Source organism: Protomyctophum bolini, assembly GCF_963924005.1.
Source record: "Protomyctophum bolini genome assembly, chromosome: 4".
In the NCBI taxonomy this organism is placed as follows: domain Eukaryota; kingdom Metazoa; phylum Chordata; class Actinopteri; order Myctophiformes; family Myctophidae; genus Protomyctophum; species Protomyctophum bolini.
In genome coordinates this window covers 19,731,801-19,748,413 of record NC_137865.1, presented here as the reverse complement: position 1 = coordinate 19,748,413, position 16,613 = coordinate 19,731,801, and the positions used below count along the sequence as shown (strand labels likewise).

Genomic DNA, 16,613 nt, shown 5'->3' with positions numbered 1-16,613 from the left:
ACCACAGCCTGTTACCACCGTACTATACCCCAGGGCATACCTGTTGCCACCCTGCTATACCCCAGGGCATTGGCTCTCAAAGTGAGATCTGGGGACCCCCAGGGGCATTGGCGAGGTTCCCGGGGGTCCCCAGCTAAATGTGTTAATATAGCATCACAATCATTTTATCCACTATCAAGTTGGGGTCCTTAGTTGGCACAAAAAGTTTAGAAACTACTGCCCTATATAGGGAACCAGCAGCAATGAATGAAAGAAAAAACCTGCTATGGGAGAGCATCAGTACATATAAATTATATTGCACAACAACACACAAGAGTGGGATATCCGTCCAGCAAGCATGCACAGTCCCCGCTAAACAGAGACACCTGGTTTCTATGGTCAGAGCCCAAGTCGACTCAGAGCACATCGTGTGCTGAACAGCTGGCCTTCTGCCGTTGCTGTTTGTTTACCCAACAAATCAATGCACATGAAGACCCTGGAACACTGGCCTGTCCTAGAGACAGAACACTGCTGTCAAATTAATTAAGTAAATACATGAATGCAAGAAAACAGATCTGTATGTATTTGGACTCCATCATTTGATATGTATTTGGCTGCAGAGCACTATTCTGAAAATGTATAGGGCCCCCATAAGAGAATTTTCGAAACATTTGGAAAAATCTTGAAAAATCAAGTTTAAAATTAGGGTTAAAGTTGTTCCTCATTTTTCTGGTCACCCCCTGAAACCCCTTCAAAGACCCCCACCCCGGGTGGTATCCCACTTTGAGAACCACCTCTCTACCACAGTGTTACATCAAAGGTGACAAACACTCCTCCAGGCTACAGTAAGTGCCTCTTTGAGGACCGCTGCATAAAGAAGCTCTGTGTAGGTTTGCTCCTCTTTCTCACGATGGCGCCTGTTCGAGGCTGTTCGAAGCTTTGACCGAGTGCAGTTCCAAACGTCGGCTGTCTGCCCGCCCGCCCGCCCACCACCACTACCAACGCATCGGACACACTCAAGTGAAGCGCTGGCCATCGTGGGAAGTGTAACCGTGAGATTTGACTGTCCCTCCTGAGAGAATTCCATGGTACAAATAGCTGCAAGGAGTCAAGAGGGAAAATATACTGGCACACATAGAAGAAGTAAGTAGTGTACTGTAGCCCTATGGGGAAATATCCTATTTATATGCCATCCTGCTCCAAAATCAAGTCAACCCTTTCAGGGAGCCAGGGTGCCAAAAGCACCATCGGTGCTATATTGTTTTGAAAGTAGACTGACACCCCAGACAGAACCCTGACCCACAAATCAAACAGTGACACATGGCCATTAAACTGGGCTTTCCACATTAGAAGCATCGAGTGAACGACATTATGCAAACCATGTGATTAACTCACTTCAGTAGATGGCAATGAGTCTGTAATTGACCAGGCCGTGTGAATTATTGAGAGCATCAGAGTGCTGGGTCAGGTCGTGTCGACCTGACACACAGGTGAGGAGGGCTCGGTTGGCTTACCTTTCACCTGGACCGTGCAGGGGGAAACAGCATCCAGAACAAGGCCTCAGCTGGGAAGCAGCTCGTCTCACCTGCGGACGGAGAGAGGTACAAACAGAGAATAAGGCTTCATTCTGACTTCTCACACACACACTCTGGAAAACACATGCCCTTCCTACTATACCTCCCTCTTCCTTCCATCCCTCCCTCCTGGTCACACCACCGCCAGAGTCACGCCGGGGAGGGAGGGAGAGAGAGAGAGAGAGAGAGAGAGAGGGAGAGAGAGGGGTCCCACCCACCCAGTCCCTGGGCGTCTCGGCTTGGAGCGCACCACCATCACCCTGGGCCAAGCAAGCAAGCGCACAGCCCAGTTTGCCTCGTGAAAGTGCATGTAAACAACACTGTCAAGTCAATCATTGTCAGTCGACGGTTAACATACTACAGGCTTTTATAGAAGAAGCTGCAGCTGCAGAGACCTACTTAATCCGTCTATCATGCCAGTGAAGTCCGACAGAATTAGAGCATAATTGAAGCCCTGAAAAGGTCATTAGTCGGGGCCTTTCGGCAGCATGCAGCGAACAGCGACAGAAGAAGTACTCCTTTTTTGGGAACTATTTCATGCGAGAAAAGGAAAACAGGGTTCTATTCAGAGTGCATAGTGTTTACTGAGTCAACACGGCTACAGTGGCAGTTACAGCCTAACACCACACACACACACACACACACACACACACACACACACACACACACACACACACACACACACACACACACACACACACACCCCCACACACACACACACACACACACACACACACACACACACACACACACACACACACACACACGATCATTACTGTTCTCATACATTAAACAAACACACACCCAGTTGGTATAGGGAAAGCCATGAAGCCAGAAGGTTTATTTAGTCGGGTGACTCCTGCAGACAAGTCAGGCATTTGCATACTGTAACTGGATGCTGCTGCTCACTGCTAATTGAAGCATTTTGTCTCTCATAGCAGCGTATACGTTAACTGCATTGTAAGTGCTATTGCCTCCTGTGCATTGATTCCGGTTGCTACAGTTAAATGTTCTTCCCTTTCTCTGAAGCCTGTTTAATCCTGTACGTGCCACAGAACAATGCATTGTGAACAGCTGGCCAAGTGTGATAAGCCATATACAGTATCACAGACATGCACTCTCACTATAGAAACATGGTGTCACAGTTACTAGCCAGATGATTAGATAGATGCATATCTAATGTCTGGGGCACTATATGGAGAAGGGGGCCAGGGGGATGCATGATAGACATAACGAATTGACCAATAACGAAACCTCCTTTAGACAAACCGTGGACCAACCACAGAGTAGCGTTACAAGCGCAGATGACTTTTCCCTCTGGTGAAACTCAGACATGCCGAGTTGTGATTACTGGAACTCATTACAGTGGATCTGACCCCATTAAATAACACACTTTCAAATGCATTATTGTCAACACTGGAGGGTGAACTTAAACCCTACAGGTATGTGACTGTCGTTGCTGTTGATGCTGCATCTCAAGGATCCTTTTAATAAAATTCTGAGCAAAAATAATTGTCGTAAATGAACGCCCTAATTGATCATATTAAGCGTCACACAAAAGTATTAAAAAAATAGCAGATCTGCAAGCTCACACCATCATCAGTTATCAGTTCTAACAGGCATCAGTTATCATCAACCATGATGTTCCCCTCCTACTCCGCACAACCAACCATCTCTTTCTGCCATTCTCTCCTACAACACCATGGAGTCCTTATCTCACCATTCTATTCTTCTCTCTTTCTTCTCTTCTCTTATGCTCATGAAATCCTTGCTGGCTATTGCTATTATTTATTTTATTAAAAAAAACGTGTGGGAGGGTGGTGGGTCGTTTTGTAACCATTCAAAAACCAAAATGCAGTAGCAAAACCGTCCTGTTTCCTGTCATGTTGTATTCAGTATTGTATATACAAAAATAACATATGTACTGCATTTTCCCCTGTCTATACCCCTCTTCTATGCTGAATAAAAAACTTTAAATTTGAAAGATCGGCAAGCTCGAAATGCAGCCCAAAGTAACACGTTTTGTCGTGTCGCGATCAGCTATTTTTGAGTTTGAACTTTGAATGATGAAACGTAACAGTTATGGACATTAGGGCTGTCAGAACGAATTTCATAATATGAAAGAAATTCGAATATTAAAAAATATATATATATTCGAAAGCTAAAATTGCCATTCGAATGGAGCTTTTATCATTTATTAATTCTATTTAATATTTCTATTTTGTTTTATGTTATTTTATCCGCTCACTAAATGTATTGAGTAACGAATCTACCGCTGTGAAATCTCCCATCTGCACGCACGCACACACGCGCGCCTCGTCACCTCCTCCCTCCTCTGCACGCATGCACACACGCACAGTCGCACAGCGCGCTGCAACTAAGAAGAATCACTCACATGTTTTATTAGTACCGTCGAGTCTGTCGCATATTGTGGACAGTTTGAAAATGCGGGTCCTACGTGCATTAAACCATTAACGTTGGTCCGGCTGGTTTCATTTTGTCCTACGCGATTACGTGAATCAGCATGGCTGCGCCTGCAGTAGGCTATTACCAAAACAAACACATGGTAGCCTACTTTTGTGTTGCACATGGAAAGCAACTGAAAACGACCATGGATATATTAAAGACAATTCCCCTGTGCACAGCGGAGATAATGCAAAACTCCAGGTACGAACAAAAACACTGACTGTCTGAAGCTGATCATCCACGACTAACTATCTCCAGACTAGTCCTGCAGTCCCGCAATGAAGGAAAGACAATCTCGCCTCTCACTATAGTCCACTACAATGCCATTCTAGCCTTAAAACCTACATTTATGTGTTATTCAACAATTACTTTAGCGCAAAATATAGGCTTCTCTATATATCTTCATTGCTATTTACTAATGATGGCCTGTTCATCGTGACAGCATTCTGTTTAAAAAGAAAAAAGAAAAAGTTCATGATTCCTGACTAGCCTACTCACTACTCAGACTATACTGTATCAGAAGTATACAACGTTCACTGTAAAATGCATTTGCACTATAGACAGACAACAATCTTACCGTGCTGAGTGCACTGTGCTCAATAAAACAACAGTTTAAACGCTATTTTGTGCCGAAAACCATTATTACATGGGCTGAAAGTACTGCTTTGTCGTTTGGAAGGGGGGCCCCTCTAGTGGACAGAACGTGCATCGTCAATCTGTGTATTATTATAGGCTAAATATGAGCTAAAATAAACAATGTAAATATTCGAATATTTTCGAAAATTACAAATAATGAAGCAATGAAATTCGAATTGGATTATAGAGGTGAACTGACAGCCCTAATGGACATATGAGGTTTACACCCGACAGAGATCATAAACTTATTTGACTGGAAATTGGAAATGTCTATCATTTTGCATCCATTAGAAATGGCACGGTGGCACAGTTGGTAGTGCTGTCGCCTCACAGCTAGAAGGTCCTGGGTTCGATTCCCGCTCGGGACACTGTGGATGCTGGCGGTGTGTTTCCTCCACCGCGTCATCAGTGCCCATACCCGAAGGTGGGGGGATAAAAAATATATTTAGAGAAAGGAGACTTAAGAATCAAAGTCCATGTTTGTGATATCCAGAAATTCATCTATAATGGTGAAGTCATGCAACCTTTCTTCATTAGCATAATTTCCATAAATGTATGTAAAACATAGGTAGGAATTAGCGAAATATTAACATTAACATATCAAGGTTATTTTAGTGTCTATATATATTATGTTAATAGTAATCTCTTGCCATAACTACATTATGCAAACTTTCCTCATTTGCATAATTACATTTACATAATGTGTTATTATTATTCAAGTATTTTTATTGAAGTTTGCACATTCAAGGACTAACATAAATAAATAAAAATACATTGCATGGATGCACCTGGGACGTATCCTCAGTGATGTTTCCTGAGGTCAACGTGGTTTCGGGTCTTCCATCATACCCCTCACTCAGGCAACCCAGCCGGGGTTGATCAAATCCCGACTTAAGTCCCAGTAGCTACCCTTGATCAGTCCATCAGGGAATGAGCAAGGCCACACAATCCGTTGCTCCGGAACTACTCTGCCGGTACTGGGAGAACCAAAATCTGGCGCGTGGAAAGACTAGGCTCTGTGGGTTGACTCCTGACCGGGCCCCTCCTACGTCTCACCAGGTCCACTCCTGCTCTCACCAGGCCCAGGACCTGTGCGTTGCACCAGACTCCCAGTACCAGGCACTGCATTCAGGAGTGGTGGACTATAATGGCCCTCCTAAAGGCCTCACCAAGGTTTGCTGGGCTTCCTCCTCACGGAGGACACAGGCTGGGGCGTTAGCACATACTGCTCACCCGGGTGCCGTCTACATTCTGGCTGTCACCCATCTCTCCAGTGGTCACCAGACTATACCTGGTTGTCACATAGTCTATTCCTATGAGTCACTATAAATAGAATAACTATAATACATGACAACAAATACAAAACAGATACAGAACAAAACTAGAACTGCACTCTGTCGAATGCCTACTTGCTTGTTGCACACAAGTAGGCCATAAATGGCCTACTAGTGCGCAACCAGAGCGCACAAGTACTGTCGATGGTGGTTACAACACCAGAGTGTGTAGTGGGGAGAGGCAGTTACAACACCAGAGTGTGTAGTGGGGGAGCAGCGGTTACAACACCAGAGTGTGTAGTGGGGGAGCAGCGGTTACAACACCAGAGTGTGTAGTGGGGGAGCAGCGGTTACAACACCAGAGTGTGTAGTGGGGGAGCAGCGGTTACAACACCAGAGTGTGTAGTGGGGGAGCAGCGGTTACAACACCAGAGTGTGTAGTGGGGAGCAGCGGTTACAACACCAGAGTGTGTAGTGGGGAGAGGCGGTTACAAGACCAGAGTGTGTAGTGGGGGAGCAGCGGTTACAACACCAGAGTGTGTAGTGGGGAGCAGCGGTTACAACACCAGAGTGTGTAGTGGGGAGCAGCGGTTACAACACCAGAGTGTGTAGTGGGGAGCAGCGGTTACAACACCAGAGTGTGTAGTGGGGAGAGGCGGTTACAACACCAGAGTGTGTAGTGGGGAGAGGCGGTTACAACACCAGAGTGTGTAGTGGGGAGAGGCGGTTACAACACCAGAGTGTGTAGTGGGGAGAGGCGGTTACAACACCAGAGTATGTAGTGGGGAGCAGCGGTTACAACACCAGAGTGTGTAGTGGGGAGCAGCGGTTACAACACCAGAGTGTGTAGTGGGGAGAGGCGGTTACAACACCAGAGTGTGTAGTGGGGAGAGGCGGTTACAACACCAGATTGTGTAGTGGGGAGAGGCGGTTACAACACCAGAGTCCATCTAAACTAAATATGAACCGAGTCTGAGAGAGAATCCCTGAGCCAGCGGCGCCCCAGGCTGAGATGAGAAGGGGAGTGAAGAGAGAACAGGGGGGAGGTGGAAGAGAAAATGAGAAAGGGCAGAGGGATGAAAAAGAAGCAAGAGGGGTAATTTAAGACACTGAGGCATGAAGAGAGAGGAGAGGTCGGAATGGAACCATTACACCTACTATTACACCTACTAGTTATATTCCTGTAGGTAGGGTGTGGTTTTCTGTGGCGAGAATAGGCCCGCGTATGATGTGGACTAACGTGTAGACGTGGAGGAAGGAGATACTGTGATGTGGTTTACAAACGTTACAATCAGTATGCTACTTCAGTCCTTTTGCACTCCGTCCTTCCGTGTGTCCGTCTCCGTCCGTCCGTTAACAGCTAATCTCTGGCACCGTTAACCAGGAGGCAGACTTTTGTAAAACACAGTTTTTTATATTACTCCTCCAGATGTTGTCCAAAACTCCCTGAAATCGTTGCACAGTATTTCTATAGTCATGTGCTTTAGACGGATCTGTCCAATATTTCATATTCCATCCTAATTGGCTAACATTGGCTTTCAAAGTTTGCAGAATCGGCCCATTTTGAACAAAATAGCCTCAAATCATGAACGGAACGTGCAATTTACGTGAAATCTTTCATGCACTTTCCTACTAGGCTGAGGAATATATCCCACCCTTTACACATTTCTTCCTCTGGCCAATGTAAAAAAGATGTCCTTGTTGGTCATACATCAATGACAACGACAAGGTTAAATTCTTACTGTACACATTCATACACCGATGGCAGCGGAAACCATGCAAGGCACCAACCAGCACATCAGGAGCAATTAGGGGTTCAGTGTCTTGCTCAAGGACACTTCGACACTAACTCTGGGGGAGCCCGGGTTTAAATGGCAACCTTGCGGTTACCAGCCACTCTACCTCTGAGCCACCACCACCCCCAACTAGTCTGCTCGGAGAATGTTCACACACACACACACACACACACACACACACACACACACACACCGCTCTTGTGGGTTCTAATGTGAAGACGGGCAAGGCAATCTCCTCATATGTATAGGCTCGAGCAAGATAGTCGATTTTACTGTTTCACCATCTAGTCAGAAGATAAATAGTTATAGAGGGCAGGGCAGTTCAGGTGTCATGGTGTAAGCAGCAGCAGCGTTGTGCTTGTGTGCACGTTAACAAGGTGCGCGTAACAAATTGTGTATTGCAGTGTTCGCAGTGCAGAATTAAGCATTGCAGAGGGAAGTTGCTCAATTTTACTCTTCATCATTGCAACACCAGTGATGATTGGCAGACAGTCTGGACCCGCCCCCTGCAAGTCCAGAGATGCTGCGAGTGATTCAGATGGCTGCACGCCTCGACATCGTCGCTGTCAGGTGGAAACCTTGTAAATTCAAAATTGCTTTTGAGGAAAAGGAAAGACATTTCTCAGGAACAGTGAAAAGAGCCGATGTAAAAGCTCACAACGTGTCGCATCGCAACACTTTGTGAGCTTGTAGATCAGTTGTTTTCACTGCTTTTGTGGGGCGACAAAGTATAGCCTAGGGCATAGCATACAAGTTGAAATATGGAGATGGGAGGTTTCTGCCTGACGGGGACGATATACTACCTCCACACACTAAGTGTTGGGTATACATACATACTGACCGCACTCTTGTCCTTTCATGGGTGAATCGTGATAGTACTCCGCCACTGTACTGAATAAGGTGTCAGTTTGAATATTTATTGACTGCATCGAATTGAGCCTTCAGTGCAGTGTGCCAAAAACACAGTGCGCCTGTGGCAATTTGGATGAAGGGTTGGCATGCAGGAGAGAGCTGCCAGCAGAACGTTTGAATATCCAGTTCAGTAAAAAGAAAAATAATTCACACGAATCACACATAAGTTTGACTATATTCAAATGTATCTTAAATCTTGAGTTACACGTGAGGACTATTTCACGTCAAGGACCCCACAAATTATATATAATTGGTTCCTCCAGTTCCCAACCCTAGCGACACCAGGAGGGGTGAGCTTGCATGAGAACCCCAGTGGACTGACTGTGTCCCCTGCTGGGATTCACAAGACAACAGATCTACAGTTTTACCTCCACTATTTCATGAGCTCCTCAGCAAGCATACTGTAACATACACTTGTTTATGTGAGTGTTTGTCTGTTTTGGCACGACTGCTTGTTTCGTGTACAGGCAGGGCGATATAAAAAACGTGTCAGTGCATTTCACATGAACCTCTGCCACCTGAACGGGTTGTCTAAGGTCGCATTCTCACCAGAGAGCTTTGCTGCGATTAAAACGAATCCTGCTGCGCATTTTCAGAAAGTGCGCTTCGTTTGGCAGGTGTGAAGGCTCTTTCGAATCCTAATGCGCAACAAAGAACCGCATTTTACTCCGAGCAAAAACGGGGGTTTCGCTTCGCTTCCAATCGCGCTTGACTACGATTCGGTGCAGGTGTGAATGCAATCCGCAGCAAATACAGGAAATGAAGCAAACATATGTGGCGGGTGAGGAGCTGAACACAGTTGGAGACGGAGAAGGCATATTTTACGCAGCGCAAAGATGTCCCGTTACCGTGGATAGACGTGGTCGAATGAGGAGAGTGGAGACTGAAGCCCTGATCGAAATGAGGACGAGTACATTAATCAATTGCTTAAGAAAACACAAACACTGCAGTGCAGTGTAATAGTATTATAGCCTACAGAATATTCTGTCTGTCTGTGCGTGCCGTAAACATGGAATGCTGTCACTGTGTGGGGACTAGTGGGGAGTAGGAACTTTCATCTCAATAAACTTGTAAACATTTTGCGCTGCTGTCTGTTATATCAGTGCGCTCAGCGCTGTGCCTCCATGCCCAAAAGAACAGTGCGTGGCTGCGTGCTTATAGTGAGAGAGCGAGAGAGGGGGGGGGCAGTCCCAGACAGCACGACACATAATTCACGTTATCTGAGTATAATTTTATCACCATAGATTTATCATTTCACTGTGTAGGCTAGTTTATGAATGTAACACATTGATAAAGGTCCCCCCTGCTGCGTTTCCAATTGCTGCGGATCATGACAGTGTGAAGGCAAACCGTAGCCAATTAAATATGCAAGAATCCCATTTCTCCTCCCATACGCATTCGAGTCTACCGAAGTATTAGGTGAGAATGCGACCTAAGAGCAGTTTTTCGTCCGATATTCTCACCATAGACATTAGCCACTAAGCCAGCTCCACTTCATCTTGCGGTGAAGATAGCAAAAATAGCTGGTCTACAAGCTCAAAACACTTCCGAGCCAATTGATCTTGTATTTTTGTTTGACATGTATAATTATTATCAATTTCTCTCTACGTTCCAGGCAGTACAAATAAAACCTAACAGCACAGACAGTGTGTTCTCCCAGGGGACAGTGTGTGTGATGAACAGTAATTGGTCTGCAAGGCATTGAAATGCACTTAACGTTTTAATTGCCCTCAGACCAGGCACCATCCATTCCTTAGAGCCTCTATAGATGGCCATTAGGAGCAGCGGTGGCCGGCTGCTCCCATCGCCTCTGCGCCTCCCGGATGCTCTCTCCTGACTGTTCTGTTATCCTGGGGACGCAGGCGAAACATAATGTTCTGACGCAACGGCGGCCAGGCCTAGTTAGACAAACAACGTCTGCACTCTGCAAAGCCAGTCCACAGGCATCGACTTTGCCTTGTAAATATCAACTCAACTTATCCACTTGGTTTAGGGCCCATTAGCTCAGGGGAGCTTGACGGAGGACTCACTCTGCCTAATCGCTTTGCACACGGAGAAAGGTTTGCTTGGCGAAAACAGCCGCTCGACTCCCCTCGTGTTTGACTTTGATTTGAAGGTCTTTTGCGCGCCGTATGGCCAGCCTCCTCCAACTAAGCCATTACATCAAAGTCATGTGGGAGCTATTGAGGGCGGAGATGGAAATTGGGAAAATGGAGGAGGCTTCATCTGATTAGAGAGACACTTTATTTTTGAGGGGTGGCTTTTTCCGTCCACCCCACACGTAAACCTGGACTAAATCTGCTGCACACACACACACACACACACACACACACACACACACACACACACACACACACACACACACACACACACACACACACACACACACACACACACACACACACACACACACACACACACACACACACACACACACACACACACACAAACACACCTCTTGTGGGTTCTAATGTGAAGACGGGCAAGGCAATCTCCTCATATGTATAGGCTCGAGCGAGAGAGTCGATTTTACTGTTTCACCATCTAGTCAGAAGATAAATCGTTATAGAGGGCAGGGCAGTTCAGGTGTCATTCAGGCTGCCACACACACACACTCACTCTACTACAATCTACTTCTTCCCCTTATTAAGAATGAGGAGTCCCATTATGGTCCATTATGGAAGCCTGAAGGGGTTCTGGGGAGGATTGGGATGTAGGGAAGGGGATAGTAAACTGGACTGTGATTGTGACAGGAATCAAGGCAGAAAGAGACAGAAAATAGTAAAAATCACATCGAACGAAGGGAGGTAGTTGAAGGACAAAAAACCTGGACCGGTCAGTGTGGAAATTTGCACGTACTGTAGGCATACACTTCCTGTAGGCCAAGGAAGTGTGTCTCAAGTGTTTAGATATCAAGGTGTTTATTTACACAGTGCAATCATGTTTTAACCAGCTGTGTTAACCAACCTGCTGTATATACTTTGTCATGCAGGCAGGGTTCGACAGTTGCGAGCAGGTACTCGCATTTGCTAGTAAGAAATAGTACTAATAGTACTAACTAAGTAATAGTTCACTGGTGAGCGGAAGCCAGGTAGAGGGGAAACTAAGTCCAAACTTAACTGTGAAACAGAAAATACATGAACTAGTATGAACTATGAAGCGCATTAGCGATTATTTTAAATGGCCGAATCCGACGGCGGCGGCAGAGCCAAAAGCTGTGCACTCCGGCACCGAGGCCGAAATGGAGGAATAGGACGAAACGGACGAGGACGAGGAAGAATAAGCATTAGCTAAGAAGCTAACGTGACTGAAGAAGCCGGAGGAGCAGGCGATAACGCTAATATTCACAGCCGTAAGAAGTACAATTTTAATGCGGACTGGCAGAAAACATTCCTGTGGCTCCTTTTCAAAAACAATTTGATGTATTGCATTTTTGCTTATGCTGTAAATGCCTCCGCATTGACCTCATATCCCTTTATTAAAGAAAAACACATTATTTGATAACCTTTCATCGTGCCCCTAAAATAATTTGTGTGCTACTAGTTTTTTCAACTTGGGAGCACACGTGCTACTTGGAAAAATGCTAAGCGGAGGAGGCACTGTGCTGAAGGAAGTCAATGACTTCAAGTCTCATGGGTTAACTCAACAGAGCAAGATCTAAAAGAGAGGAAGGACCTTGCATGGAGGGCCCTGAATGGCATGGCCAGTGTATGGAACTCCAACCTCCCCTGACAAATCAAACTCAGCTTCTTCTATGCGACAGTAGAATCTGTTCTCCTATACGGCAGTGAATGCTGGACCCTGAAGCCAACTCTACAGAAGGCACGGGTGCTACACCAGAATGTTACTTGTAGTGCTCAACATCAGCAAGAGTACACACAGCCGGGAGAATGAGACTAGCAGGACACTGCCAAAGACAGCAGGAGCTGCCAGGCAGAAAACTGGTGCTGTGGGAACCAACACATGGGCACCGGTCACAAGGACGTCCCATACTAACATATGTGGATGTACTCAAGAAAGATGCAGGAGCGCAAAGCACCAACGAGCTGGCCATATGTACTGTATGAACCCGGGATGACTGGAAGCGACGATGGAAGGCTTGTCTGAGGACGACATAGGGAGAATGATGACCTGTCCAAAATAGGCACACCAGGGTTGATGTGGTTAATTTAACACTGCAAAAACAAAGACATTTGAGGAGGGAGCATTTAATGAATGCTTTCAAACAGCTATTTTGTAGAACTTTTGTTTAGGCCTAAAATCTTACAGACTGCCCTGCAGCGTACAAAACCTCAGGCAGATTCCTGCCTGTACTAAGGAAATTAATTCAGAAGTTCAGAAGTTCAGTTCAGTTTCAGAGTTGAATTAATAACTCAACAGGGATTGCTGCAGTGTAGGTGTGGTCTTATTAAGTTCCTTGCAGCTACTACAGTAACTGTATATCGGTCCGTAATATAGAGCAAGAAGAAGTTCACGCCTAGAAACATTATTTATGTCCTTCCACCTTCCCCGACACTTCCCTACATTGGCAGGAATATAAATCAGCTGTAAAAGAATCAGGCCTGCCCTAGACCCTCAGATTCAAACTCCTTCCTATGAATCACTCTTGGCTCTCTGTTAGGAAGCCGCTGGCCAGCCCACACTGTGTTGTGATGTAATTGTTATTTTTACTTCCATGCATTGACTCGGCTCAGGGAGCAATCCCTGCGAAGCCGTGGGTTGTGTGTTCCTGTGCGACACGGTTTCAGCCATACAGGAGTAGGGTTGCATGTGCAACACCTAATGGAACCAATCAATTATTTCCATGTTTTAACTTTTTTTGTAAATTGAAAGAATATTCACTACGAATGAATGATAATCAATAGTAGCAGTTGCAGCAGCCCTGCCCAGTACTGACACATTGTGAGGATTTGCATTATGGCTGATCTGCAGGGTCCCCTTACTTGTAACCACTGCGCTTTGACGAATGGTGCATTACCCGCTTAAATCATCATTGTAGGAATATAGGGTTGCATACAGCAAGTGTCCACACACTGATGAAGGCCGGATAGCCAAAATGTCTGCCATTTGTGATGTAGAAAAAAATAAAATGCAAAACGAAAATACATCCTTGCTGTGTGCAACCCTTTACTTATATTATCCTACAAATGTCCTACAACGATCAGCAGGGTCCAAACTCAACACTGCCAGCCAAGTGCCACATTTGGCCTTTAAGTTCCGAATGCCACAAGACATTTTGGGCCCTGACTTGTTTTGGCTGCCGAGTTTTTGTATGGTAACAAAATATCAGCCTTATAGTGGCACATACTAGCACAGGCAAGTTTTTGTATTTATTTTTTACATAAAATAATAATTATTATAAATATTAGGCTGCTTTGAGGAGCATGTGGGCACCTGAAGCCTCTTTAGTTCACGTTTTAGTGTTACATCTTCATCAGAGGACTGATGAAATGTTGAAACGTTAGTCTGCACATTCAAGTGGCCATTTGCTCCGGTACATTTTAATGAGAAACAGTGTGGCCTGTCTGATGTTGCTGAGGAGCAGAGAGAGATGCCCTTTCAATTCATCATCTGTTCATTGACGGCTCAGCACAAGGAAGATGTGTTACAAGATATAGCAGTCATAAGTTGCTCATACAGCGCACAACTGAAGGACATTTCTGTGGCGCCAGCTCTCATGTTCTCATCAACATACAGAAAATGTCTTAGTATTTCAGTGTTCCATGATCCATCACATGCCTACTATTTTGATGCGCTATGCATACCACACAATCTCCATTGTAAATGTAATCACTTCACTGTGACCGAAGATCCACTCCCAGATTCAGAACTCCCAGAACATGGGGTTGCTGCTGTGGTCGAGAGGAGTTGCCGGCTGCTCCAAGCACCAAAAAAGGAAAACGTACAGTAATAGTGAATGCCAAATGCATCTTCATAACTGCATGGATAGCAGGCCAGGCAGGGTTTTTTTTATGATCCATGTCGTGATTGCAAACCTAACGTAATGAGGCCGTCTGTCTCTCTGTCCACAATGACTCAATACACTGTCATCAAATCACAACACAAACTTTATGTAATAGAGCTCTTACTCAATGTCTGACACATTCCGGGATCAAAGGTCAACGCCAATGAGGTGAAAACTGATCAACACCGGTGTCATACATTCTTCAAAAGAAGCACGATTTACCCGTTAAAACCGGGAAAGCATCTGTGTCATTTTAGATTTTAGCGTTGGCTATTACAAATTAGCATAATATACAAGCTCACAGTTATGTTAGAAAAATCATGAAAGATTTTCTTCTTCTTTTTTATCACATAAATCTTCTCTTCTGGGGGGTACCTGGCAAACCGTTTCAGATTAGGGGTTTGCTGCAAAACACCAAATTGGGGAGTCTTTGGCACAACAAGTTTGAGAACTACTGATTTAGAAGGCTTTGTAGAATGGGCCTCAGGTCTATGGTTTGAGATGGGCTGCATTTAGAAGGCTTTGTAGAATGGGCCTCAGGTCTATGGTTTGAGATGGGCTGCATTTAGAAGGCTTTGTAGAATGGGCCTCAGGTCTATGGTTTGAGATGGGCTGCATTTGAAAGCTTATCTGAACTAAAGCTGTATTTCCCTTCCCTGCATTACGTTATCTATATGATAACCCATTATATGTTTAGCCTCGACTCCTTCCTGTTCCTGTGATTGACGGACAGTGTGACTGAGTGGTCTAGTCTAGTTTTGTTTGTCTAGTCGATCTTTGTGTGTGTGTGTGTGTGTGTGTGTGTGTGTGTGTGTGTGTGTGTGTGTGTGTGTGTGTTTGTATCTCTAGGTTGTCTTCATTGACCTATATGTACGCTGTTATATGATTAAATGACAACAATAGCTGTAGGGCCTTTGCATACAGCTTCAATCACACTTCCTTCCTATCCAGAACAAGGAGAAGTATAGGGCAACATTCCACCGTATGGTGGTGGTCGCTCTTTACAGTGCTCAATGGAAGCCGTGCGTGCGCGAGGAACTTAACCGATTTTGGGCGGGAACACCTTTTGGTGTTTTAAGCATTATGTTATACTTTAGCTATTGAAAAATAGCAGATCTAAAAGATAGAGCTTGTAGGTCTGCTATTTTTGAAAAATCGTGAAAATGTAGCGCAATATATATTCTTTCACAGTGAACGTTTTTTAGCTAAAATCTTTGCTTCTGGGGGAGTCCCTGGAACAACATATTTTCAGATGCGGGTCGGCAGCCAAATACAAATAATTCCTGGGGCTCCTTGACATGAAATAGTTTGAGAACCACTGACATAGAAACATGAGGTTTTTCAGAAAACAGTCATGATTTAGAAGACATTTTGTAGAATTGAGTCGAGAATAGACGGGTCTAAATGGTGTCTCTGATCTCTCAGGTTTCATATCTCACCAGTTATAAGAGTCTTCCCTCCAAACAAAAGGAAAGAACTTCATTCATATGCACACAAAGGGCAACATGTAAGCAACTCTGCTCTTTGGTGAGCTACTTCCATTGAGACGTGGTCAATATAAATAATGGCTGGGTCTCCCAAAGGGACCATGCGTAGCGAGTGGGCGTGGTCATAATAAATAATGGCTGTATGGGTCTCCCAAAGGGACCAGGCGTGTGGTTCTTCAACAACACGCCCCTTTCACTGTGAACATAGATGTTCCGTGCATAGATGTGCTACGCAACTTTCCTGAAGTGCGGCCTGGTAGGCCTCGTCCGAGATTGGCCCGCATTCAGGGTGGAAGTGGTTCAACTTCTTTGAGAAACACTGCTATGGAAACTGTCCATGCTCTGAAACTTTCCGAGAACTCTTCAGCTAAGATTTGTGTGTGTGTGTGTGTGTGTGTGTGTGGGGGGGGGGGGGCAATACTCTCAAGTGTCATCACAAGATCCTCTCGAGGGGAAATTTGACACATTGGCACTTTCCCTTGAGCCTGCTGCCTCCCAACGACTATATCACATGCACACATGCA

At 45.2% G+C, this 16,613-nt stretch overlaps 1 protein-coding gene across 1 annotated transcript in view; it reads right to left on the bottom strand.

Moving 5' to 3' along the window:
* osbpl5 (oxysterol binding protein-like 5) overlaps window positions 1-16,613 on the bottom strand; it is a 111,513-nt gene that overhangs the window by 79,303 nt on the left and 15,597 nt on the right. Inside the window, exon 2 of the mRNA XM_080761847.1 lies at window positions 1,494-1,564. The gene's annotated coding sequence lies outside the window, so the exon portion shown is untranslated. The remainder of the gene's footprint in view (window positions 1-1,493; window positions 1,565-16,613) is intronic.